The sequence below is a fragment of the Aplidium turbinatum genome, chromosome 6 (genome assembly GCF_918807975.1).
Source record: "Aplidium turbinatum chromosome 6, kaAplTurb1.1, whole genome shotgun sequence".
In the NCBI taxonomy this organism is placed as follows: domain Eukaryota; kingdom Metazoa; phylum Chordata; class Ascidiacea; order Aplousobranchia; family Polyclinidae; genus Aplidium; species Aplidium turbinatum.
Window position 1 is genome coordinate 15451952 of NC_137477.1, and position 24505 is coordinate 15476456.

The 24505-nt window shown below is 45.1% G+C and overlaps 4 non-coding genes and 4 pseudogenes across 4 annotated transcripts; all 8 read right to left on the reverse strand.

Moving 5' to 3' along the window:
* Window positions 1-5756: 5756 nt before the first annotated feature.
* On the reverse strand, window positions 5757-5930 carry LOC145772904 (U2 spliceosomal RNA; annotated as a pseudogene).
* Window positions 5931-12551: 6621 nt separating this feature from the next.
* LOC145772944 (U6 spliceosomal RNA) lies at window positions 12552-12658 on the reverse strand. The gene has a single exon (XR_014289370.1). It is a non-coding gene; the product is annotated as a U6 spliceosomal RNA (small nuclear RNA).
* A 183-nt stretch (window positions 12659-12841) lies between these two features.
* Window positions 12842-13004, reverse strand: LOC145773424 (U1 spliceosomal RNA). The gene has a single exon (XR_014289806.1). It is a non-coding gene; the product is annotated as a U1 spliceosomal RNA (small nuclear RNA).
* Window positions 13005-13858: 854 nt separating this feature from the next.
* On the reverse strand, window positions 13859-14034 carry LOC145772912 (U2 spliceosomal RNA; annotated as a pseudogene).
* Window positions 14035-15222: 1188 nt separating this feature from the next.
* Window positions 15223-15329, reverse strand: LOC145772945 (U6 spliceosomal RNA). The gene has a single exon (XR_014289371.1). It is a non-coding gene; the product is annotated as a U6 spliceosomal RNA (small nuclear RNA).
* Window positions 15330-15511: 182 nt separating this feature from the next.
* Window positions 15512-15674, reverse strand: LOC145773519 (U1 spliceosomal RNA). Its single transcript, XR_014289895.1, has one exon. It is a non-coding gene; the product is annotated as a U1 spliceosomal RNA (small nuclear RNA).
* Window positions 15675-16652: 978 nt separating this feature from the next.
* Window positions 16653-16815, reverse strand: LOC145772915 (U2 spliceosomal RNA; annotated as a pseudogene).
* Window positions 16816-23607: 6792 nt separating this feature from the next.
* Window positions 23608-23781, reverse strand: LOC145772905 (U2 spliceosomal RNA; annotated as a pseudogene).
* Between the last annotated feature and the right edge of the window lie 724 nt (window positions 23782-24505).

Sequence of the window (24505 nt, forward strand, 5' to 3'; positions counted from 1 at the left end):
AAGTCCTTTTGCAAACTCAAAGGCTTGAAACACGACTGGGAAAACACTTCCTACAAAAATATCTACATCAATCTGAAAACGCAAAATGAAAAGAAAATTGACAAGATTGATGAAAACGGAAAGAAGATTCCTTGGAATGAGATCCTCTTGAAAAACAAGGGAATCAAACTCTTCCTTCCACCTCACCTATCCTCCATGTCCTTTCGGATTGCACATGGAGGATACAAATGGGGAGATTTTAATAGATCAATACACTCCGACAGAAAAACAAACTGCAAATTCTGCAGAAAACCAGAAGACAATGTGGCCCACGTCCTCACCAAGTGCTCCTTTGCACAAGGAATATGGGAGCGCCTGAAACAACAATATCTTGGCCTAACCAAGGAAGACATAGAAATAACAAAGGACATGATCCTCCACAACCAAATCCCTGACGGACAGAAGAACAATCCGATTCTTTTGACCATGATGAATGTCGCCAAACACACCATCATCCAAAAGAAGATATCTCTGGACATAGGCGACACATATATACAGGACACAAAACGGTCCACCATTCAAGCCCTGTGGGTCATCATGACAAAAACGAAAAACATAACACAAAAGCATAACATTCCTTTGTCATCTGACATTTCTACTCCTTCCAAACCTCCTCCTACGGTCAGAAGAAAGAAGAACCAGTCGAGATCCACTCTTCAACCGCCCTCTCAGTCGTCCTCGGTGGTAGGGATGACTGATTGCAGCGGTGGATCTCACTAGAACAGTACGGTCGTAGATCATCTTTGAAGAAGATTAGACAGCCATGGGCGTAACAACCCACCTTTAACCCGTCCCTCTCACTCATCTCCAACGGCCTGATGCCGGAAGAGTGATTGCAGCGGGAGATCTTTAACCGTCCCTCTCCGTCGTCCCACTCGCTCTGGGATGACAGGATTGCAGCGGCCCATTCCAAGACGACTCTGGGGTCAGCGAAAGCTACCCTCCCTCTGGCCGCTCCTCTCTGGCATCTCCGCCAAATGAGGTGTCAGACTGCGGTGGCCCGTTTTCTCCAAACAGGTGCCCTTCTTGAAGCGGGCAACAAGAAGATACACACACACAAACAATTTCAAATAAAATTAAAATTAACTCTCTACCAAAATGCGCTAGTTCTTGAGCTTGACCCGCCTTCTCCTAGACTGCTCCAAGATCAGCAAGAGGAAAGTTGAGACAGGCAGATCAGCTTGAGGCAGCCACTAACCAAACATTTACATCCACAGATTACCATCTACCGCGGTGGGTCCCTTCGGTCGTAGTGAGTCCCTCGCCTCCCTGGTAGGTATCTTCCATGTAAGTATGGTGTGCCTGCTGAGTGTTTGGGTGTGTGGACGGCTCCCGGAGCGGACGCACTAATGATGAGACAGGAAACAAATCCATTCCATATGGACAATTTGTAAACCTGCAAGATGTAGTGGTATCCATCTTGAACTCTGAGCGTTGCGCGAAAGAAAAAAAAAAAAAAAAAAAAAAAAAAAAAAAAAAAAAAAACCCACAGACAAGAAATACCGTACAAAAGACTGTTCACGCGCCAAAACCACAACAGTAAGACCAGGATAGATAGAATATACATAAATGAACATGCACTTGAAAATTATCATAACATCAAACATGAATACTTCACATCATCAGACCACTGCACATTACCAATAATTCATCTAAAATATCAACAACACACCAAATGGGGTGAATATTCATACAAAATCAATAACAGCATATTAGAATATGCTCACGTCATAACAGAGCTCGAAACGGCTTGGGAAAATTGGACCATAAACGTACCACAATTAGAACCACCAGACATGCTTATAAGGTGGGATCATGGCAAGAAAATGTTGAAAAATCGACTGATTGAACTCTCGCAAGATGTCGCACTCAAGCGTAGAGAAGATTACAATCAAGCGAAAAATATGCTCCACACTCTGGACGCTCATCCAGACCACGTCCTGGAAGATCGTCGCCCGGAATTCTTGGAGAAAATCAACAACTTCTACGATTATAAAGCAGTCGGATCGCAAATCAGATCCAGAACTATCCCAACTAGCGATGAAGAACCATCTAAAAGCTTCTTCAAAGCAGAGGAACAAAATTGTAAAAGTACCTCTATCACTGAGATACACGACGCAAACAACACAACACTCACCAAGAAAGAAGACATTCTCAAAGAAGTACACAGCTTCTACCACTCCCTATGGGGTGTAAAAGACAACATAAACTCTCAAGAACAAAACAACTACTTAAACATTCTTGGAGAGGCCAAAATTGAGGAAGACGCAGCTGAACAAGCGGAACAGCTGATCAGTCTCAAAGAAGTAAAAACCGCCATCGATTCTCTTAATAAGGATTCTGCACCTGGATCAGATGGTCTCGGCTCATTATTTTACCAAAAATGCTGGCATTTCCTGAAACACGACATTCTAGAGATGCTTACAAATTGCTACTTGAGAAAAACAATGACTCCCTCAATGAGAGAAGCAAAAGTGAAGTTAATCTTTAAAAAAGGTGAAAAAGAAAAGCTCAAAAATTGGAGACCGATCTCTCTGCTCAACACAGACTACAAGATCTTGAGCAAAATCCTCTCCAACAGACTCACACCCATGATCACAAACCTGATTTGTCCGAATCAGAAATGTGGACTGCCAAACCGCAGAATAGAGCATGTTACAATGAATATACAAGCTGCCCTGGAAGCTTCTCAAACTCAACACAGGGACTTGTACGTCATGATAACTGACTTTGAAAAAGCTTTCGATAGAGTTAGTCACTCCTTCCTCTATGGAATCTTGAAGAAACTCGGAGTAAAACCAATAATGATGAATTACCTGTCATTAGTTTACCACAAAACAAAAAGCAAAATAGAAATCAATGGAGCTTTAACAAAACGAATAAACGTTAAAAGGGGCATACGACAGGGTTGTCCCCTCAGCATGCTCTATTTCATAATCTGTGCTGACGTTCTCACCCGACGCATAGAGAAAAATCATCTGATCAACGGTTTTCGCTTTTCCAGGCTGACAATCAAAATCCAGCAATATGCGGACGACACCACATTCATCACAAAAGACATTCCATCTCTCAAGGAAATCAACAAAGAACTAGCCATCTACCAGACGATGTCCGGCCAGAAAGTGAACCAGGGAAAGACCCAGATCCTGGCGTCCAAACCTGACCTGGCCCAAAGAGCTCAGCAACTCTTTCCAGAAGCTGCGATCTTGAACAACGTCAAGATCCTGGGCATCTGGCTAGGCACAAACAAAACACAACTTGACAAGATGAACTGGCAGACCGCCATCAAAAAAACTCAAACGATCGCCAACATCCACAAACCACGAAGACTCTCCCTCTATGGAAAGATCTCGATCATCAACACTCTCTTGGTACCCGTCACTTTGCATCTCAGTAGAGTGCTGATGCCAACGAAACAACACATCAAAGAACTAAACAAAATCCTCTTCGACTTCCTCTGGTATCCTTCACCATTCGAACAGCTCCAGAGAAGCAAGACGTTTCCTCCTGTCAAAGATGGAGGCATCAACATGGTGGACATCCAATCAAAATTTCAAACAAGCCGCATCGACAGAATTCGCCACCTCTTCTCACTAGAAGACGCCACCGAAATCTGGCACGAATGGGCCATGTTCAATTTGAGTTACAGAATGAGACACATTAATCCTCATCTGTTCTCCAACAGCATTCCGCATGCCCCAATTCCAAACGAAATGTATGCGGACATCTTCAAGTCCTTTTGCAAACTCAAAGGCTTGAAACACGACTGGGAAAACACTTCCTACAAAAATATGTACATCAATCTGAAAACGCAAAATGAAAAGAAAATTGACAAGATTGATGAAAACGGAAAGAAGATTCCTTGGAATGAGATCCTCTTGAAAAACAAGGGAATCAAACTCTTCCTTCCACCTCACCTATCCTCCATGTCCTTTCGGATTGCACATGGAGGATACAAATGGGGAGATTTTAATAGATCAATACACTCCGACAGAAAAACAAACTGCAAATTCTGCAGAAAACCAGAAGACAATGTGGCCCACGTCCTCACCAAGTGCTCCTTTGCACAAGGAATATGGGAGCGCCTGAAACAACAATATCTTGGCCTAACCAAGGAAGACATAGAAATAACAAAGGACATGATCCTCCACAACCAAATCCCTAACGGACAGAAGAACAATCCGATTCTTTTGACCATGATGAATGTCGCCAAACACACCATCATCCAAAAGAAGATATCTCTGGACATAGGCGACACATATATACAGGACACAAAACGGTCCACCATTCAAGCCCTGTGGGTCATCATGACAAAAACGAAAAACATAACACAAAAGCATAACATTCCTTTGTCATCTGACATTTCTACTCCTTCTAAACCTCCTCCTACGGTCAGAAGAAAGAAGAACCAGTCGAGATCTACTCTTCAACCGCCCTCTCAGTCGTCCTCGGTGGTAGGGATGACTGATTGCAGCGGTGGATCTCACTAGAACAGTACGGTCGTAGATCATCTTTGAAGAAGATTAGACAGCCAAGGGCGTAACAACCCACCTTTAACCCGTCCCTCTCACTCATCTCCAACGGCCTGATGCCGGAAGAGTGATTGCAGCGGGAGATCTTTAACCGTCCCTCTCCGTCGTCCCACTCGCTCTGGGATGACAGGATTGCAGCGGCCAATTCCATGATGACTCTGGGGTCAGCGAAAGCTACCCTCCCTCTGGCCGCTCCTCTCTGGCATCTCCGCCAAATGAGGTGTCAGACTGCAGTGGCCCGTTTCCTCCAAACAGGTGCCCTTCTTCAAGCGGGCAACAAGAAGATACACACACATAAACAATTACAAATAAAATTAAAATTAACTCTTTGACAAAACGCGCTAGTTCTTGAGCTTGACCCGCCATCTCCTAGACTGCTCCAAGATCAGCAAGAGGAAAGTCGAGACAGGCAGATCAGCTTGAGGCAGCCACTAACCAAACATTTACATCCACAGATTACCATCTACCGCGGTGGGTCCCTTCGGTCGTAGTGAGTCCCTCGCCTCCCTGGTAGGTATCTTCCATGTAAGTATGGTGTGCCTGCTGAGTGTTTGGGTGTGTGGACGGCTCCCGGAGCGGACGCACTAATGATGAGACAGGAAACAAATCCATTCCATATGGACAATTTGTAAACCTGCAAGATGTAGTGGTATCCATCTTGAACTCTGAGCGTTGCGCGAGAAAAAAAAAAAAAAAAAAAAAAAAAAAAAAAAAAAAAAAACCCACTGAGCATTGCTTGCTCACATTTATTAAACTAATGCAAGACATTTATTAAACTAATGCAAGACTCTGCATGTCACGTGCCGCTTGAAGCCGGCCGGTCAGTCAGTTGGTTTGTTCACGACTCGCGACGAAAAGAAGTTTGTGTCTGCGTAGGAGAACATCACATGTTTGACAAGGTGAGTCGCATTATTGGCACAGCTGTGCTGGCTGAATTGCTCAGCACAGGAACTTTTATTCAATAGAGAGTCATTGCAGAACACGCGACAACAAGCGAAAAATTTGCAACACCACACACACGTACGCGAGAGAGTAGATAACATCGGCGCAATGAATGAAAATGAACAGAAAATGACATATGATACACACGACGACCAATAAAACACAAGAAATGAGACCGACGAACAACGAAAGCCATGATTCGCATTTTCAATGATTGATTGTTCATTTATCCCACCCGAAGGTGGGATGTGGGCCGAACCCGGAGGTACTGCAATACCGGGACAACCCGTGGGTGCGACAAAGCGAGCTTTGAATCGACACCCCGTCTTCAAACATACATTTAATACAAGAGCCCAGCGATGCTGGGCGTCCCAGGTATTAAACTGAGAAGAACAGATACTACACTTGATCTTATTTTTTTTTTTTTTTTTTTTTTTTTTTTTTTTTTTTTTTTTTTATTTTCTTCTTTTTTGCGCAACGCTCAGAGTTCAAGATGGATACCACTACATCTTGCAGGTTTACAAATTGTCCATACGGAATGGATTTGTTTCCTGTCTCATCATTAGTGCGTCCGCTCCGGGAGCCGTCCACACACCCAAACACTCAGCAGGCACACCATACTTACATGGAAGATACCTACCAGGGAGGCGAGGGATTCACTACGACCGAAGGGACCCACCGCGGTAGATGGTAATCTGTGGATGTAAATATTTGGTTAGTGGCTGCCTCAGGCTGATCTGCCTGTCTCGACTTTCCTCTTGCTGATCTTGGAGCAGTCTAGGAGATGGCGGGTCAAGCATGAGAACTAGCGCGTTTTGGTAGATAATTCATTTTTTAATTTTATTTGGGTTTGTTTGTGTGTGTGTATCTTCTTGTTGCCCGCTTCAAGAAGGGCACCTGTTTGGAGAAAACGGGCCACCGCAGTCTGACACCTCATTTGGCGGAGATGCCAGAGAGGAGCGGCCAGAGGGAGGGTAGCTTTCGCTGACCCCAGAGTCGTCTTGGAATGGGCCGCTGCAATCCTGTCATCCCAGAGCGAGTGGGACAACGGAGAGGGACGGTTAAAGATCTCCCGCTGCAATCACTCTTCCGGCATCAGGCCGTTGCAGATGAGTGAGAGGGACGGGTTAAAGGTGGGTTGTTACGCCCTTGGCTGTCTAAACTTCTTCAAAGATGATCTACGACCGTACTGTGCTAGTGAGACCCACCGCTGCAATCAGTCATCCCTACCACCGAGGACGACTGAGAGGGCGGTTGAAGAGTGGATCTCGACTGTTTCTTCTTTCTTCTGACCGTAGGAGGAGGTTTGGAAGGAGTAGAAATGTCAGATGACAAAGGAATGTTATGCTTTTGTGTTATGTCTTTCGTTTTTGTCATGATCACCCACAGGGCTTGAGTGGTGGATCGTTTTGTGTCCTGTATATATGTGTCGCCTATGTCCAGAGATTTCTTCTTTTGGATGATGGTGTGCTTGGCGACATTCATCATGGTAAGAAGGATCAGGTTGTTCTTTTGTCCTCCAGGGAGTTGGTTGTAAAGGATCATGTCCTTTGTTATTTCTATGTCTTCCTTGGTTAGGTCAAAATATTGTTGTTTAAGGCGCTCCCATATTCCTTGTGCAAAGGAGCACTTGGTGAGGACGTGGGCCACATTGTCTTCTGGTTTTCTGCAGAATTTGCAGTTTGTTTTTCTGTCGGAATGTATTGATCTATTAAAATCTCCCCATTTGTATCCTCCATGTGCAATCCGAAAGGACATGGAGGATAGGTGAGGTGGAAGGAAGAGTTTGATTCCCTTGTTTTTCAGGAGGATCTCATTCCAAGGAATCTTCTTTCCGTTTTCATCAATCTTGTCAATTTTCTTTTCATTTTGCGTTTTCAGATTGATGTAGATATTTTTGTAGGAAGTATTTTCCCAGTCGTGTTTCAAGCCTTTGAGTTTGCAAAAGGACTTGAAGATGTCCGCATACATTTCGTTTGGAATTGGGGCATGCGGAATGCTGTTGGAGAACAGATGAGGATTAATGTGTCTCATTCTGTAACTCAAATTGAACATGGCCCATTCGTGCCAGATTTCGGTGGCGTCTTCTAGAGGGAAGAGATGGCGAATTCTGTCGATGCGGCTTGTTTGAAATTTTGATTGGATGTCCACCATGTTGATGCCTCCATCTTTGACAGGAGGAAACGTCTTGCTTCTCTGGAGCTGTTCGAATGGTGAAGGATACCAGAGGAAGTCGAAGAGGATTTTGTTTAGTTCTTTGATGTGTTGTTTCGTTGGCATCAGCACTCTACTGAGATGCAAAGTGACGGGTACCAAGAGAGTGTTGATGATCGAGATCTTTCCATAGAGGGAGAGTCTTCGTGGTTTGTGGATGTTGGCGATCGTTTGAGTTTTCTTGATGGCGGTCTGCCAGTTCATCTTGTCAAGTTGTGTTTTGTTTGTGCCTAGCCAGATGCCCAGGATCTTGACGTTGTTCAAGATCGCAGCTTCTGGAAAGAGTTGCTGAGCTCTTTGGGCCAGGTCAGGTTTGGACGCCAGGATCTGGGTCTTTCCCTGGTTCACTTTCTGGCCGGACATCGTCTGATAGATGGCTAGTTCTTTGTTGATTTCCTTGAGAGATGGAATGTCTCTTGTGATGAAAGTGGTGTCGTCCGCATATTGCTGGATTTTGATTGTCAGCTTGGAAAAGCGAAAACCGTTGATCAGATGGTTTTTCTCTATGCGTCGGGTGAGAACGTCAGCACAGATTATGAAATAGAGCATGCTGAGGGGACAACCCTGTCGTATGCCCCTTTTAACGTTTATTCGTTTTGTTAAAGCTCCATTGATTTCTATTTTGCTTTTTGTTTTGTGGTAAACTAATGACAGGTAATTCATCATTATTGGTTTTACTCCGAGTTTCTTCAAGATTCCATAGAGGAAGGAGTGACTAACTCTATCGAAAGCTTTTTCAAAGTCAGTTATCATGACGTACAAGTCCCTGTGTTGAGTTTGAGAAGCTTCCAGGGCAGCTTGTATATTCATTGTAACATGCTCTATTCTGCGGTTTGGCAGTCCACATTTCTGATTCGGACAAATCAGGTTTGTGATCATGGGTGTGAGTCTGTTGGAGAGGATTTTGCTCAAGATCTTGTAGTCTGTGTTGAGCAGAGAGATCGGTCTCCAATTTTTGAGCTTTTCTTTTTCACCTTTTTTAAAGATTAACTTCACTTTTGCTTCTCTCATTGAGGGAGTCATTGTTTTTCTCAAGTAGCAATTTGTAAGCATCTCTAGAATGTCGTGTTTCAGGAAATGCCAGCATTTTTGGTAGAATAATGAGCCGAGACCATCTGATCCAGGTGCAGAATCCTTGTTAAGAGAATCGATGGCGGTTTTTACTTCTTTGAGACTGATCAGCTGTTCCGCTTGTTCAGCTGCGTCTTCCTCAATTTTGGCCTCTCCAAGAATGTTTAAGTAGTTGTTTTGTTCTTGAGAGTTTATGTTGTCTTTTACACCCCATAGAGAGTGGTAGAAGCTGTGTACTTCTTTGAGAATGTCTTCTTTCTTGGTGAGTGTTGTGTTGTTTGCGTCGTGTATCTCAGTGATAGAGCTACTTTTACAATTTTGTTCCTCTGCTTTGAAGAAGCTTTTAGATGGCTCTTCATCGCTAGTTGGGATAGTTCTGGATCTGATTTGCGATCCGACTGCTTTATAATCGTAGAAGTTGTTGACTTTCTCCAAGAATTCCGGGCGACGATCTTCCAGGACGTGGTCTGGATGAGCGTCCAGAGTGTGGAGCATATTTTTCGCTTGATTGTAATCTTCTCTACGCTTGAGTGCGACATCTTGCGAGAGTTCAATCAGTCGATTTTTCAACATTTTCTTGCCATGATCCCACCTTATAAGCATGTCTGGTGGTTCTATTTGTGGTACGTTTATGGTCCAATTTTCCCAAGCCGTTTCGAGCTCTGTTATGACGTGAGCATATTCTAATATGCTGTTATTGATTTTGTATGAATATTCACCCCATTTGGTGTGTTGTTGATATTTTAGATGAATTATTGGTAATGTGCAGTGGTCTGATGATGTGAAATATTCATGTTTGATGTTATGATAATTTTCAAGTGCATGTTCATTTATGTATATTCTATCTATCCTGGTCTTACTGTTGTGGTTTTGGCGCGTGAACAGTCTTTTGTAAGGATATTCTTGTCTGAATATGTCTGTCAATTGGTTATGATGTATTAATGTTCTAAGTGCTGTTTTATCCGGTGTAGTGAAGAAAAATTGCGGCTTAGCAGTGTCCAACGGATCAAGGATCACGTTAAAATCACCAAGTAAGACCACATGTTGATGTTCATATTCCAGCATAGCCTCGGAGAGCAGTTCAAAACATGACTTTCTCTCTCCGTTGCTCTGCGGAAGGTATGCATTGAATATGTTTATGTTATTTTTACCACATTTGATGTTGAGGTGATGTATTCGATTTTGTACTATGGTGTGATGTGTGATTTCGGACCTATCGTGTATGTCCTTCTTTACGATGAACATTGTCCCTGCATAGAAGGGGGTTCTATCAGGTTCTATGTTGGTGTATGTTGTGTAATTGTTATGTTGTGCCCACGTCTCAAGTTGATCGGTGGGGATTCTGTGTGTTTCTTGTATTGCCAGTACAGAGAGTCTGTGAGATGTAAAGAAGTTTTTGACATCTCGCAATTTCTTGGATATTCCGTTGATGTTCATTGAGCCAACCTTGAGGTTGCCCAGTCCGGCGTCCGAATCGTCACTCTCCGTATCTGCGAACATGATTATAGATAGAGAAAAAGCAGATTAAAGTTTAAGAGTTTTGGACTAGACCGTGTAGTTGGCTGGGACGCCGTCTGAGTCCGTGAGCTCACCCACCGAACTGAAGACGTTTGGATGGGGAGGAGAGGTCCCGGTCAGTTCAGCCCGCGTAGACTCTCTCGAAGAAACGGATTCCGAGTCAGTTGACGAGTTGTCATTGTCAACTGAGACCGACGCATCCTTGGAGCTGGCGTGGGATGCGTCGTGGTCTCTGGGATTCGTCGTCCTGGGAGATGCTGGTTGGGCAATCGATCTCCGCTTTAGCAAGGGTTCTTTTGGAGTCGATGTCTTGGACTCTGTGTTGGACATGGGCTTATCCGCTATCTCAGTATCTGATGAGAAGATGTTGCGCATGGAGGTTTTGGGGTTGTGTTTACCTCCTTTGCCCACGGTGATAAAGCCATCGTCGCTCGTGGCGGGGTTCTTTCTCTTCCTACTCTTTTCCCGGAACTTTTCTCTTGCATTACAACCAGGTTTGTGTCGGCCTGTTGATCGGCATACATGACAGGCGAGCTGCTGCCTGGTTGGCGACGAATCTGACACATACGTTTTTCTTGGTCTGGATGCAGCAAAACGCGGTCTGGACTTCTCGGCCTGTCTTGCAAGGAAAGCGGCCTCTGATCTTTGGCAGAAGAGTTCGTTGCTTCTGTTTATGGATTCTCTCGAGCGTCCCTGTTTCCTGGGTTGTCTAGGCGCCCGGTCACGGGGTGGATCAGTTTTGGACGCCCCGTCTCGATGTGGATTGGCCTGGGTCTTCTTCGGTTTTGTGGGGCACTTTGATGTTAAATGGCCCCGGGCTTTGCAGATCTGACACAGTGGCAAATGTCCCTCTCCAGGCTTGGTGATGGATATCCACTCACCAAACATCTGCACTTTCTCTGGGATGTTAGCGAGTTTAGTGTTCTGCAGGTAAACATGCAGAAACTCGTTGCAGATGGTGGGGTGCTGCTTATGTCTACCTTTGATCATCTGATAAACTTTACCCCAGTTTGCTTGGCAAGCAAACTCGTTGATTAAATCCAGATGCCACTCGTCTGGCACTGGATATAAAGTAATCACGTCGCATGGTGGCATAGGGCGCCATACTTTGATTACATAATCAATTTCCTTGTACTTGTAGGTCACAGGTGACTGATGGTCTAGCGCCAGCTGTTCCATCAACAAGGATTTTGTTTCGTTCTCAGAAGCTGAGAACGTGACGGTGAAAATGTGCTGCCGCAGGCTCTTGGCACGCACAGCTTTTAGCTCCTTTCCATACATTGCAAGGAAGCCATCTTGCATAAAGAAACTGATGAAGGTGCTTACATCAAGCCAGGTCTGGCTGGATGCTTGCACAACCAAGGTTCTTTGATATTTAAACTCGTTGGCCTTAGAGTCGCCCATGAGTATAGCTGGTGTTTAGTTTATGTTATTTTAAATATAAAGAATTAACAAAGACTTACCAACGTCCAAGCTTTTCAAGTTTTAAATTTTCCTTCTGAAGGAAAATTCAGCTAAATTCTGTCTTGACCACACCCAAAAAGCTGGTCACGTACTGTCTAGACTCGCTGTAGCTAACTGGCTATTCTCACCTGACCTACTTTCTACGTGGCAATCAGCTAATTCCCTTAAGGGGAAAGGGCTGACTCCAAAAAAAATCTAGGGAGGGAAAAAAAGCTAACTACTCGCCTAGATCAGTGGTTCCCAGCAAGGGGGCCACTGATCTAGCTGTCGTAGGCTATTTTCTAAACTTTCTAGTTATTTATTTATCTAGCTGACTTTAAAAAAAATCTAAAAAGGCTGGTAAAAGTTAGGCCGGTGTCGCTTTCACTCGCTCGCTCTAGCGAGGAAAGCAAGGCTTGCTGTTAGTCGCTTTTTGGCAGCAATGTTTCCAAAGCCACCAGTTCGCAATTAATCGTTCGCACTTTGAATAAGGCTCGTGAAACTTACCTTATTCAAATAGAATGATTGCTGCCAAAAAGCGTTTAACAAGCAAGCCTTGCTTTCCTCGCTAGAGCGAGCGAGTGAAAGCGACACCGGCCTAACTTTTACCAGCCTTTTTAGCAGTCCTGGTCGCATTTGAAATCGACTTTGTCGAATGGCTGGTGTTCTCCACTGCCTGGCAACGTGGGCACACCACGTGCGTGACGACGCGATCAAGTCGCATCCAAGCAAAGGACAAGGCATAGAAAGCATGTCGATGAACTGTGGATGCACATCCAGTCGGTGACTAAAAGAAATATGGAACGCTTCACGATTTTGCGTGTCATCCTTGCGCAGGGGCCATGCTAATCTTCTCTGTATCGTTCCAATTTTAGTATATGTACTGCCGAAGCAAGTACGCTCACCTCTTGCTTTTGATTCGCTTAAAAAGCTTTCAGATGATTTCGCTTTCAGCTTGTGGTCTCGCAACAGCAGGACACAAGACAACAATTCGGTCTCCAAACGCTTGATATGTGTTGTACGGGGGGGGGGGGATGGAAAAAGCTTTTTCTTCTTCTTCGCTTTCGGTTGATGAGTTAAAAAAGGGATAGCGCGAACGCAGTCCCCACTAACAGAAATTATACGACCGAGTTACCCACATTTGGGGTAATCGCAGAGGTCAACTTCTCCGAAGTGCAATGGTGAAGTCTCGCCCTGGGCCCACCGCCTACGTGATCACGGTGAAGACCCTCGTCAGGTAAGTATGAGTTGGTTGCCTGTCAGCATCTCTCTTCTGGGACCGTGATTCTCTTCGGCTTTGCTCCGTTGCTTTTGTTTGCCTTTTTTGTGTGTGAGCAGAACCTTTCGACGACACTTCAGCAGCTGCTGCTGTTTCTGTGATCACTCACTTACTTCGAAAAAGAACAATGTATGAGTTTGAAAAATGAGAGCAAACAATGCTCAGGCGCACTTACCTTGTATTCAAATAGAATGATGAAGAAGCTTAACCAAGCGCCATATATAGCGGGCTAAATTTTCTTAAGAATGCTGTTTTTATTTCAAGCCAATGGCCTGCAGCAAAGCTCAGTTTCATTCGCTGCCATACATGCTATCATATGATGAGTGATCGCATTCTATTCTTTGAAAGGTAAGTCGCCCTCTGAGCATTGCTTGCTCACATTTATTAAACTAATGCAAGACATTTATTAAACTAATGCAAGACTCTGCATGTCACGTGCCGCTTGAAGCCGGCCGGTCAGTCAGTTGGTTTGTTCACGACTCGCGACGAAAAGAAGTTTGTGTCTGCGTAGGAGAACATCACATGTTTGACAAGGTGAGTCGCATTATTGGCACAGCTGTGCTGGCTGAATTGCTCAGCACAGGAACTTTTATTCAATAGAGAGTCATTGCAGAACACGCGACAACAAGCGAAAAATTTGCAACACCACACACACGTACGCGAGAGAGTAGATAACATCGGCGCAATGAATGAAAATGAACAGAAAATGACATATGATACACACGACGACCAATAAAACACAAGAAATGAGACCGACGAACAACGAAAGCCATGATTCGCATTTTCAATGATTGATTGTTCATTTATCCCACCCGAAGGTGGGATGTGGGCCGAACCCGGAGGTACTGCAATACCGGGACAACCCGTGGGTGCGACAAAGCGAGCTTTGAATCGACACCCCGTCTTCAAACATACATTTAATACAAGAGCCCAGCGATGCTGGGCGTCCCAGGTATTAAACTGAGAAGAACAGATACTACACTTGTGTTAAACTGTTTTATTTGCATCAACAGCGCACGGGTACAAATAATTGACACGGCGAGAGAGCACAAACAAACATAGCCAGGTCAAAGACTTTCAGAAACCGGCCTGCCACACCCCGCGGCGGCGGGGAGCGGCGTGATTTATGGGGTGACGATGCACCCGGAGGGTTAAGTCCACCAGCTTAGGTCGCGAGGGCCAGGCTGGGGAGTCGAGGTACCTGTGGAGGGAGAGTGTGGATCGAAAAACTATATGGCCCGTCCGCAAATTTAGAATGGCGGAGCGGGCCAGGGAGACAGGCTCTTTCTGCATAGCCCAGAAAGAAGCCCTGCGACGAACCGGGCGACCCGTCGTGTGTGGACGCTGGAACCGGCAGTAATTGACCGCCGGGCAGCGCCCACGTCTCCTTCACGCGTCCTCGCGCAGGTACTTTGACTCTTATACCCGGTCTGCCAGTAGGCAGAGCGGATAAAATTGGGGTCTCCCACGAGGAAGAGAGTCGAACCATTTAAGGATAATTTGGCTCTCGTGGCAGACGAATAATCAATAAAAATGTGGAGCAGAGGCTCGATGAATCAATATACTGTAATCAAAAAAAAAAATATATATATATAGGTGGGAGTGTAATTAATACTCACTGGAGAAGAGTAAGCTTTCATTCGGCGAGCACAGATGTGCACTGGCCAGACGTTGAGGCAGGTTCGCCCAGCTGGGTCGGGGAGGCTAGCGATCGAAACCAGAGGCACTGATAGACTGCATTACTGGTAAAAATAGAAAATTGGAGTAGAACTTTTGAGGCTGCATCGAGTTGATCAGGGGATCGTGTTGATCAATGCATTGAAAGCGGAGCGATGTTGATCCGAGCGGGCAAGAACAGCGTTACAAGGCGAAAGCAGCGTATGACAGTTCGAAACAATTGATTGATTAGTACATAGAGAATATCTTAGCTCTTGAGAGCCGAGAAGCGATAAAGCAATGCTCCACGACGTCGACGTTTAGACATCGCGGCGGCGCTTTCGGTCCGCCGGCCGGCAGTCCTGGTCGCATTTGAAATCGACTTTGTCGAATGGCTGGTGTTCTCCACTGCCTGGCAACGTGGGCACACCACGTGCGTGACGACGCGATCAAGTCGCATCCAAGCAAAGGACAAGGCATAGAAAGCATGTCGATGAACTGTGGATGCACATCCAGTCGGTGACTAAAAGAAATATGGAACGCTTCACGATTTTGCGTGTCATCCTTGCGCAGGGGCCATGCTAATCTTCTCTGTATCGTTCCAATTTTAGTATATGTACTGCCGAAGCAAGTACGCTCACCTCTTGCTTTTGATTCGCTTAAAAAGCTTTCAGATGATTTCGCTTTCAGCTTGTGGTCTCGCAACAGCAGGACACAAGACAACAATTCGGTCTCCAAACGCTTGATATGTGTTGTACGGGGGGGGGGGATGGAAAAAGCTTTTTCTTCTTCTTCGCTTTCGGTTGATGAGTTAAAAAAGGGATAGCGCGAACGCAGTCCCCACTAACAGAAATTATACGACCGAGTTACCCACATTTAAGGTAATCGCAGAGGTCAACTTCTCCGAAGTGCAATGGTGAAGTCTCGCCCTGGGCCCACCGCCTACGTGATCACGGTGAAGACCCTCGTCAGGTAAGTATGAGTTGGTTGCCTGTCAGCATCTCTCTTCTGGGACCGTGATTCTCTTCGGCTTTGCTCCGTTGCTTTTGTTTGCCTTTTTTGTGTGTGAGCAGAACCTTTCGACGACACTTCAGCAGCTGCTGCTGTTTCTGTGATCACTCACTTACTTCTTCTGGGACCGTGATTCTCTTCGGCTTTGCTCCGTTGCTTTTGTTTGCCTTTTTTGTGTGTGAGCAGAACCTTTCGACGACACTTCAGCAGCTGCTGCTGTTTCTGTGATCACTCACTTACTTCGAAAAAGAACAATGTATGAGTTTGAAAAATGAGAGCAAACAATGCTCAGGCGCACTTACCTTGTATTCAAATAGAATGATGAAGAAGCTTAACCAAGCGCCATATATAGCGGGCTAAATTTTCTTAAGAATGCTGTTTTTATTTCAAGCCAATGGCCTGCAGCAAAGCTCAGTTTCATTCGCTGCCATACATGCTATCATATGATGAGTGATCGCATTCTATTCTTTGAAAGGTAAGTCGCCCTCTGAGCATTGCTTGCTCACATTTATTAAACTAATGCAAGACATTTATTAAACTAATGCAAGACTCTGCATGTCACGTGCCGCTTGAAGCCGGCCGGTCAGTCAGTTGGTTTGTTCACGACTCGCGACGAAAAGAAGTTTGTGTCTGCGTAGGAGAACATCACATGTTTGACAAGGTGAGTCGCATTATTGGCACAGCTGTGCTGGCTGAATTGCTCAGCACAGGAACTTTTATTCAATAGAGAGTCATTGCAGAACACGCGACAACAAGCGAAAAATTTGCAACACCACACACACGTACGCGAGAGAGTAGATAACATCGGCGCAATGAATGAAAATGAACAGAAAATGACATATGATACACACGACGACCAATAAAACACAAGAAATGAGACCGACGAACAACGAAAGCCATGATTCGCATTTTCAATGATTGATTGTTCATTTATCCCACCCGAAGGTGGGATGTGGGCCGAACCCGGAGGTACTGCAATACCGGGACAACCCGTGGGTGCGACAAAGCGAGCTTTGAATCGACACCCCGTCTTCAAACATACATTTAATACAAGAGCCCAGCGATGCTGGGCGTCCCAGGTATTAAACTGAGAAGAACAGAATAAGGTAAGTCTCACGAGCCTTATTCAAAGTGCGAACGATTAATTGCGAACTGGTGGCTTTGGAGACATTGCTGCCAAAAAGCGACTAACAAGCAAGCCTTGCTTTCCTCGCTAGAGCGAGCGAGTGAAAGCGACACCGGCCTAACTTTTACCAGCCTTTTTAGATTTTTTTTAAAGTCAGTTAGATAAATAAATAACTAGAAAGTGTAGAAAATAGCCTAAGTCAGCTAGATCAGTGGCCCCCTGCTGGGAACCACTGATCTAGGCGAGTAGTTAGCCTTTTTTCCCTCCCTAGATTTTTTTTGGAGTCAGCCTTTTCCCCTTAAGGGAATTAGCTGATTGCCACGTAGAAAGTAGGTCAGGTGAGAATAGCCAGTTAGCTACAGCGAGTCTAGACAGTACGTGACCAGCTTTTAGGGTGTGGTCAAGACAGAATTTAGCTAAATTTTCCTTCAGAAGGAAAATTTAAAACTTGAAAAGCTTGGACTTTGGTAAGTCTTTGTTAATTCTTATATTTAAAATAACATAAACTAAACACCAGCTATACTCATGGGCGACTCTAAGGCCAACGAGTTTAAATATCAAAGAACCTTGGTTGTGCAAGCATCCAGCCAGTCCTGGCTTGATGTAAGCACTTTCATCAGTTTCTTTATGCAAGATGGCTTCCTTGCAAAGTATGGAAAGGAGCTAAAAGCTGTGCGTGCCAAGAGCCTGCGGCAGCACATTTTCACCGTCACGTTCTCAGCTTCTGAGAACGAAACCAAATCCGTGCTGATGGAACAGCTGGCGCTAGACCATCAGTCACCCGTGACCTATTCACACAAGGAAGTAGGTTACGTGATCAAAGTATGGCGACCGATGCCACCATGCGACGTGATCACATTATATCCAGTGCCAGACGAGTGGCATCTGGATTTAATTAATGAGTTTGCTTGCCAAGCAAACTGGGGAAATGTTTACCAGATGGTTAAAGGTAAACACAAGCAGCACCCCACCATCTGCAACGAGTTTCTGCATGTGTACCTGCAGAACACTAAACTCGCCAACATCCCAGATAAGGTGCAGATGTTTGGTGAATGGATCTCCATCACCAAGCCTGGAGAAGGACATTTGCCACTCTGCCAGATTTGCAAAGTCCGGGGACACCTAACATCAAAGTGCCCCACGAAACCGAAGAAGACCCAGGCCAACCCACCTCGAGACCGGGAGTCCAAGGCCGACCCACCCCGAGACCGGGCGCCTAGACAACCCAGGAAACAGGGACGCTCGAGAGAATCCATAAACAGAAGCAACGAACTCTTCTGCCAAAGATCAGAGGCCGCTTTCCTTGCGAGACAGGCCGAGAAGTCCAGACCGCGTTTTGCTGCATCCAGACCAAAAAAAACGTATGTGTCAGATTCGTCGCCAACCAGGCAGCAGCTCGCCTGTCATGTGTGCCGATCAACAGGCCGACACAAACCTGGTTGCAATGCAAGAGAAAAGTTCAGGGAAAAGAGTAGGAAGAGAAAGAACCCCCCCACGAGCGACGATGGCTTTATCACCGTGGGCAAAGGAGGGAAACACAACCCCAAAACCTCCATGCGCAGCATCTTCTCATCAGATACTGAGATAGCGGATAAGCCCATGTCCAACACAGAGTCCAAGACATCGACTCCAAAAGAACCCTTGCTAAAGCGGAGATCGATTGCCCAACCAGCATCTCCCAGGACGACGAATCCCAGAGACCACGACGCATCCCACGCCAGCTCCAAGGATGCGTCGGTCTCAGTTGACAATGACAACTCGTCAACTGACTCGGAGTCCGTTTCTTCGAGAGAGTCTACGCGGGCTGAACTGACCGGGACCTCTCCTCTCCATCGAAATGTCTTCAGTTCGGTGGATGAGCTCACGGACTCAGACGGCGTCCCATCCAACTACACGGTCTAGTCCAAAACTCTTAAACTTTAATCTGCTTTTTCTCTATCTATAATCATGTTCACAGATACGGAGAGTGACGATTCGGACGCCGGACTGGGCAACCTCAAGGTTGGCTCAATGAACATCAACGGAATATCCAAGAAATTGCGAGATGTCAAACAGTTCTCTACATCTCACAGACTCTCTGTACTGGCAATTCAGGAAACACACAGAATCCCCACCGATCAACTCGAGACGTGGGCTCAACATAACAATTACATAACATATACAAACATAGAACCTGATAGAACCCCCTTCTATGCAGGGACAATGTTCATCGTAAAGAAGGACATACACGATAGGTCCGAAATCACACATCACACAATAGTACAAAATCGAATACATCACCTCAACATCAAATGTGGTAAAAATAACATAAACATATTCAATGCATACCTTCCGCAGAGCAACGGAGAGAGAAAGTCATGCTTTGAACTGCTCTCCGAGGCTATGCTGGAATATGAACATCAACATGTGGTCTTGCTTGGTGATTTTAACGTGATCCTTGATCCGTTGGACACTGCTAAGCCGCAATTTTTCTTCACTACACCGGATAAAACAGCACTTAGAACATTAATACATCATAACCAATTGACAGACATATTCAGACAAGAATATCCTTACAAAAGACTGTTCACGCGCCAAAACCACAACAGTAAGACCAGGATAGATAGAATATACATAAATGAACATGCACTTGAAAATTATCATAACATCAAACATGAATACTTCACATCATCAGACCACTGCACATTACCAATAATTCATCTAAAATATCAACAACACACCAAATGGGGTGAATATTCATACAAAATCAATAACAGCATATTAGAATATGCTCACGTCATAACAGAGCTCGAAACGGCTTGGGAAAACTGGACCATAAACGTACCACAAATAGAACCACCAGACATGCTTATAAGGTGGGATCATGGCAAGAAAATGTTGAAAAATCGACTGATTGAACTCTCGCAAGATGTCGCACTCAAGCGTAGAGAAGATTACAATCAAGCGAAAAATATGCTCCACACTCTGGACGCTCATCCAGACCACGTCCTGGAAGATCGTCGCCCGGAATTCTTGGAGAAAATCAACAACTTCTACGATTATAAAGCAGTCGGATCGCAAATCAGATCCAGAACTATCCCAACTAGCGATGAAGAACCATCTAAAAGCTTCTTCAAAGCAGAGGAACAAAATTGTAAAAGTACCTCTATCACTGAGATACACGACGCAAACAACACAACACTCACCAAGAAAGAAGACATTCTCAAAGAAGTACACAGCTTCTACCACTCCCTATGGGGTGTAAAAGACAACATAAACTCTCAAGAACAAAACAACTACTTAAACATTCTTGGAGAGGCCAAAATTGAGGAAGACGCAGCTGAACAAGCGGAACAGCTGATCAGTCTCAAAGAAGTAAAAACCGCCATCGATTCTCTTAATAAGGACTCTGCACCTGGATCAGATGGTCTCGGCTCATTATTCTACCAAAAATGCTGGCATTTCCTGAAACACGACATTCTAGAGATGCTTACAAATTGCTACTTGAGAAAAACAATGACTCCCTCAATGAGAGAAGCAAAAGTGAAGTTAATCTTTAAAAAAGGTGAAAAAGAAAAGCTCAAAAATTGGAGACCGATCTCTCTGCTCAACACAGACTACAAGATCTTGAGCAAAATCCTCTCCAACAGACTCACACCCATGATCACAAACCTGATTTGTCCGAATCAGAAATGTGGACTGCCAAACCGCAGAATAGAGCATGTTACAATGAATATACAAGCTGCCCTGGAAGCTTCTCAAACTCAACACAGGGACTTGTACGTCATGATAACTGACTTTGAAAAAGCTTTCGATAGAGTTAGTCACTCCTTCCTCTATGGAATCTTGAAGAAACTCGGAGTAAAACCAATAATGATGAATTACCTGTCATTAGTTTACCACAAAACAAAAAGCAAAATAGAAATCAATGGAGCTTTAACAAAACGAATAAACGTTAAAAGGGGCATACGACAGGGTTGTCCCCTCAGCATGCTCTATTTCATAATCTGTGCTGACGTTCTCACCCGACGCATAGAGAAAAATCATCTGATCAACGGTTTTCGCTTTTCCAAGCTGACAATCAAAATCCAGCAATATGCGGACGACACCACATTCATCACAAGAGACATTCCATCTCTCAAGGAAATCAACAAAGAACTAGCCATCTACCAGACGATGTCCGGCCAGAAAGTGAACCAGGGAAAGACCCAGATCCTGGCGTCCAAACCGGACCTGGCCCAAAGAGCTCAGCAACTCTTTCCAGAAGCTGCGATCTTGAACAACGTCAAGATCCTGGGCATCTGGCTAGGCACAAACAAAACACAACTTGACAAGATGAACTGGCAGACCGCCATCAAAAAAACTCAAACGATCGCCAACATCCACAAACCACGAAGACTCTCCCTCTATGGAAAGATCTCGATCATCAACACTCTCTTGGTACCCGTCACTTTGCATCTCAGTAGAGTGCTGATGCCAACGAAACAACACATCAAAGAACTAAACAAAATCCTCTTCGACTTCCTCTGGTATCCTTCACCATTCGAACAGCTCCAGAGAAGCAAAACGTTTCCTCCTGTCAAAGATGGAGGCATCAACATGGTGGACATCCAATCAAAATTTCAAACAAGCCGCATCGACAGAATTCGCCACCTCTTCTCACTAGAAGACGCCACCGAAATCTGGCACGAATGGGCCATGTTCAATTTGAGTTACAGAATGAGACACATCAATCCTCATCTGTTCTCCAACAGCATTCCGCATGCCCCAATTCCAAACGAAATGTATGCGGACATCTTCAAGTCCTTTTGCAAACTCAAAGGCTTGAAACACGACTGGGAAAATACTTCCTACAAAAATATCTACATCAACCTGAAAACGCAAAATGAAAAGAAAATTGACAAGATCGATGAAAACGGAAAGAAGATTCCTTGGAATGAGATCCTCTTGAAAAACAAGGGAATCAAACTCTTCCTTCCACCTCACCTATCCTCCATGTCCTTTCGGATTGCACATGGAGGATACAAATGGGGAGACTTTAATAGATCAATACATTCCGACAGAAAAACAAACTGCAAATTCTGCAGAAAACCAGAAGACAATGTGGCCCACGTCCTCACCAAGTGCTCCTTTGCACAAGGAATATGGGAGCGCCTGAAACAACAATATCTTGGCCTAACAAAGGAAGACATAGAAATAACAAAGGACATGATCCTTTACAATCAACTCCCTGGAGGACAAACGAACAACCCGATTCTTTTGACCATGATGAATGTCGCCAAGCACACCATCATCCAAAAGAAGAAATCTCTGGACATAGGTGACACATATATACAGGACACAAAACGGTCCACCACTCAAGCCCTGTGGGTGATCATGACAAAAACGAAAGACATAACACAAAAACATAACATTCCTTTGTCATCTGACATTTCTACTCCTTCCAAACCTCCTCCTACGGTCAGAAGAAAGAAGAACCAGTCGAGATCCACTCTTCAACCGCCCTCTCAGTCGTCCTCGGTGGTAGGGATGACTGATTGCAGCGGTGGATCTCACTAGCACAGTACGGTCGTAGATCATCTTTGAAGAAGCTTAGACAGCCAAGGGCGTAACAACCCACCTTTAACCCGTCCCTCTCACTCATCTACAACGGCCTGATGCCGGAAGAGTGATTGCAGCGGGAGATCTTTAACCGTCCCTCTCCGTTGTCCCACTCGCTCTGGGATGACAGGATTGCAGCGGCCCATCCCAAGACGACTCTAGGGTCAGCGAAAGCTACCCTCCTTCTGGCCGCTCCTCTCTGGCATCTCCGCCAAATGAGGTGTCAGACTGCAGCGGCCCGTTTCCTCCAAACAGGTGCCCTTCTTGAAGCGGGCAACAAGAAGATACACACACATAAACAATTACAAATAAAATTAAAATTAACTCTTTGACAAAACGCGCTAGTTCTTGAGCTTGACCCGCCATCTCCTAGTCTGCTCCAAGATCAGCAAGAGGAAAGTCGAGACAGGCAGATCAGCTTGAGGCAGCCACTAACCAAACATTTACATCCACAGATTACCATCTACCGCGGTGGGTCCCTTCGGTCGTAGTGAGTCCCTCGCCTCCCTGGTAGGTATCTTCCATGTAAGTATGGTGTGCCTGCTGAGTGTTTGGGTGTGTGGACGGCTCCCGGAGCGGACGCACTAATGATGAGACAGGAAACAAATCCATTCCATATGGACAATTTGTAAACCTGCAAGATGTAGTGGTATCCATCTTGAACTCTGAGCGTTGCGCGAAAAAAAAAAAAAAAAAAAAAAAAAAAAAAAAAAAAAAAAAAAAAAAAAAAAACCCTCTGAGCATTGCTTGCTCACATTTATTAAACTAATGCAAGACATTTATTAAACTAATGCAAGACTCTGCATGTCACGTGCCGCTTGAAGCCGGCCGGTCAGTCAGTTGGTTTGTTCACGACTCGCGACGAAAAGAAGTTTGTGTCTGCGTAGGAGAACATCACATGTTTGACAAGGTGAGTCGCATTATTGGCACAGCTGTGCTGGCTGAATTGCTCAGCACAGGAACTTTTATTCAATAGAGAGTCATTGCAGAACACGCGACAACAAGCGAAAAATTTGCAACACCACACACACGTACGCGAGAGAGTAGATAACATCGGCGCAATGAATGAAAATGAACAGAAAATGACATATGATACACACGACGACCAATAAAACACAAGAAATGAGACCGACGAACAACGAAAGCCATGATTCGCATTTTCAATGATTGATTGTTCATTTATCCCACCCGAAGGTGGGATGTGGGCCGAACCCGGAGGTACTGCAATACCGGGACAACCCGTGGGTGCGACAAAGCGAGCTTTGAATCGACACCCCGTCTTCAAACATACATTTAATACAAGAGCCCAGCGATGCTGGGCGTCCCAGGTATTAAACTGAGAAGAACAGATACTACACTTGATCTTATTTTTTTTTTTTTTTTTTTTTTTTTTTTTTTTTTTTTTTTTTTTTTTTCTCGCGCAACGCTCAGAGTTCAAGATGGATACCACTACATCTTGCAGGTTTACAAATTGTCCATATGGAATGGATTTGTTTCCTGTCTCATCATTAGTGCGTCCGCTCCGGGAGCCGTCCACACACCCAAACACTCAGCAGGCACACCATACTTACATGGAAGATACCTACCAGGGAGGCGAGGGACTCACTACGACCGAAGGGACCCACCGCGGTAGATGGTAATCTGTGGATGTAAATGTTTGGTTAGTGGCTGCCTCAAGCTGATCTGCCTGTCTCAACTTTCCTCTTGCTGATCTTGGAGCAGTCTAGGAGATGGCGGGTCAAGCTCAAGAACTAGCGCATTTTGGTAGAAAGTTAATTTTAATTTTATTTGAAATTGTTTGTGTGTGTGTATCTTCTTGTTGCCCGCTTCAAGAAGGGCACCTGTTTGGAGAAAACGGGCCACCGCAGTCTGACACCTCATTTGGCGGAGATGCCAGAGAGGAGCGGCCAGAGGGAGGGTAGCTTTCGCTGACCCCAGAGTCGTCTTGGAATGGGCCGCTGCAATCCTGTCATCCCAGAGCGAGTGGGACAACGGAGAGGGACGGTTAAAGATCTCCCGCTGCAATCACTCTTCCGGCATCAGGCCGTTGCAGATGAGTGAGAGGGACGGGTTAAAGGTGGGTTGTTACGCCCT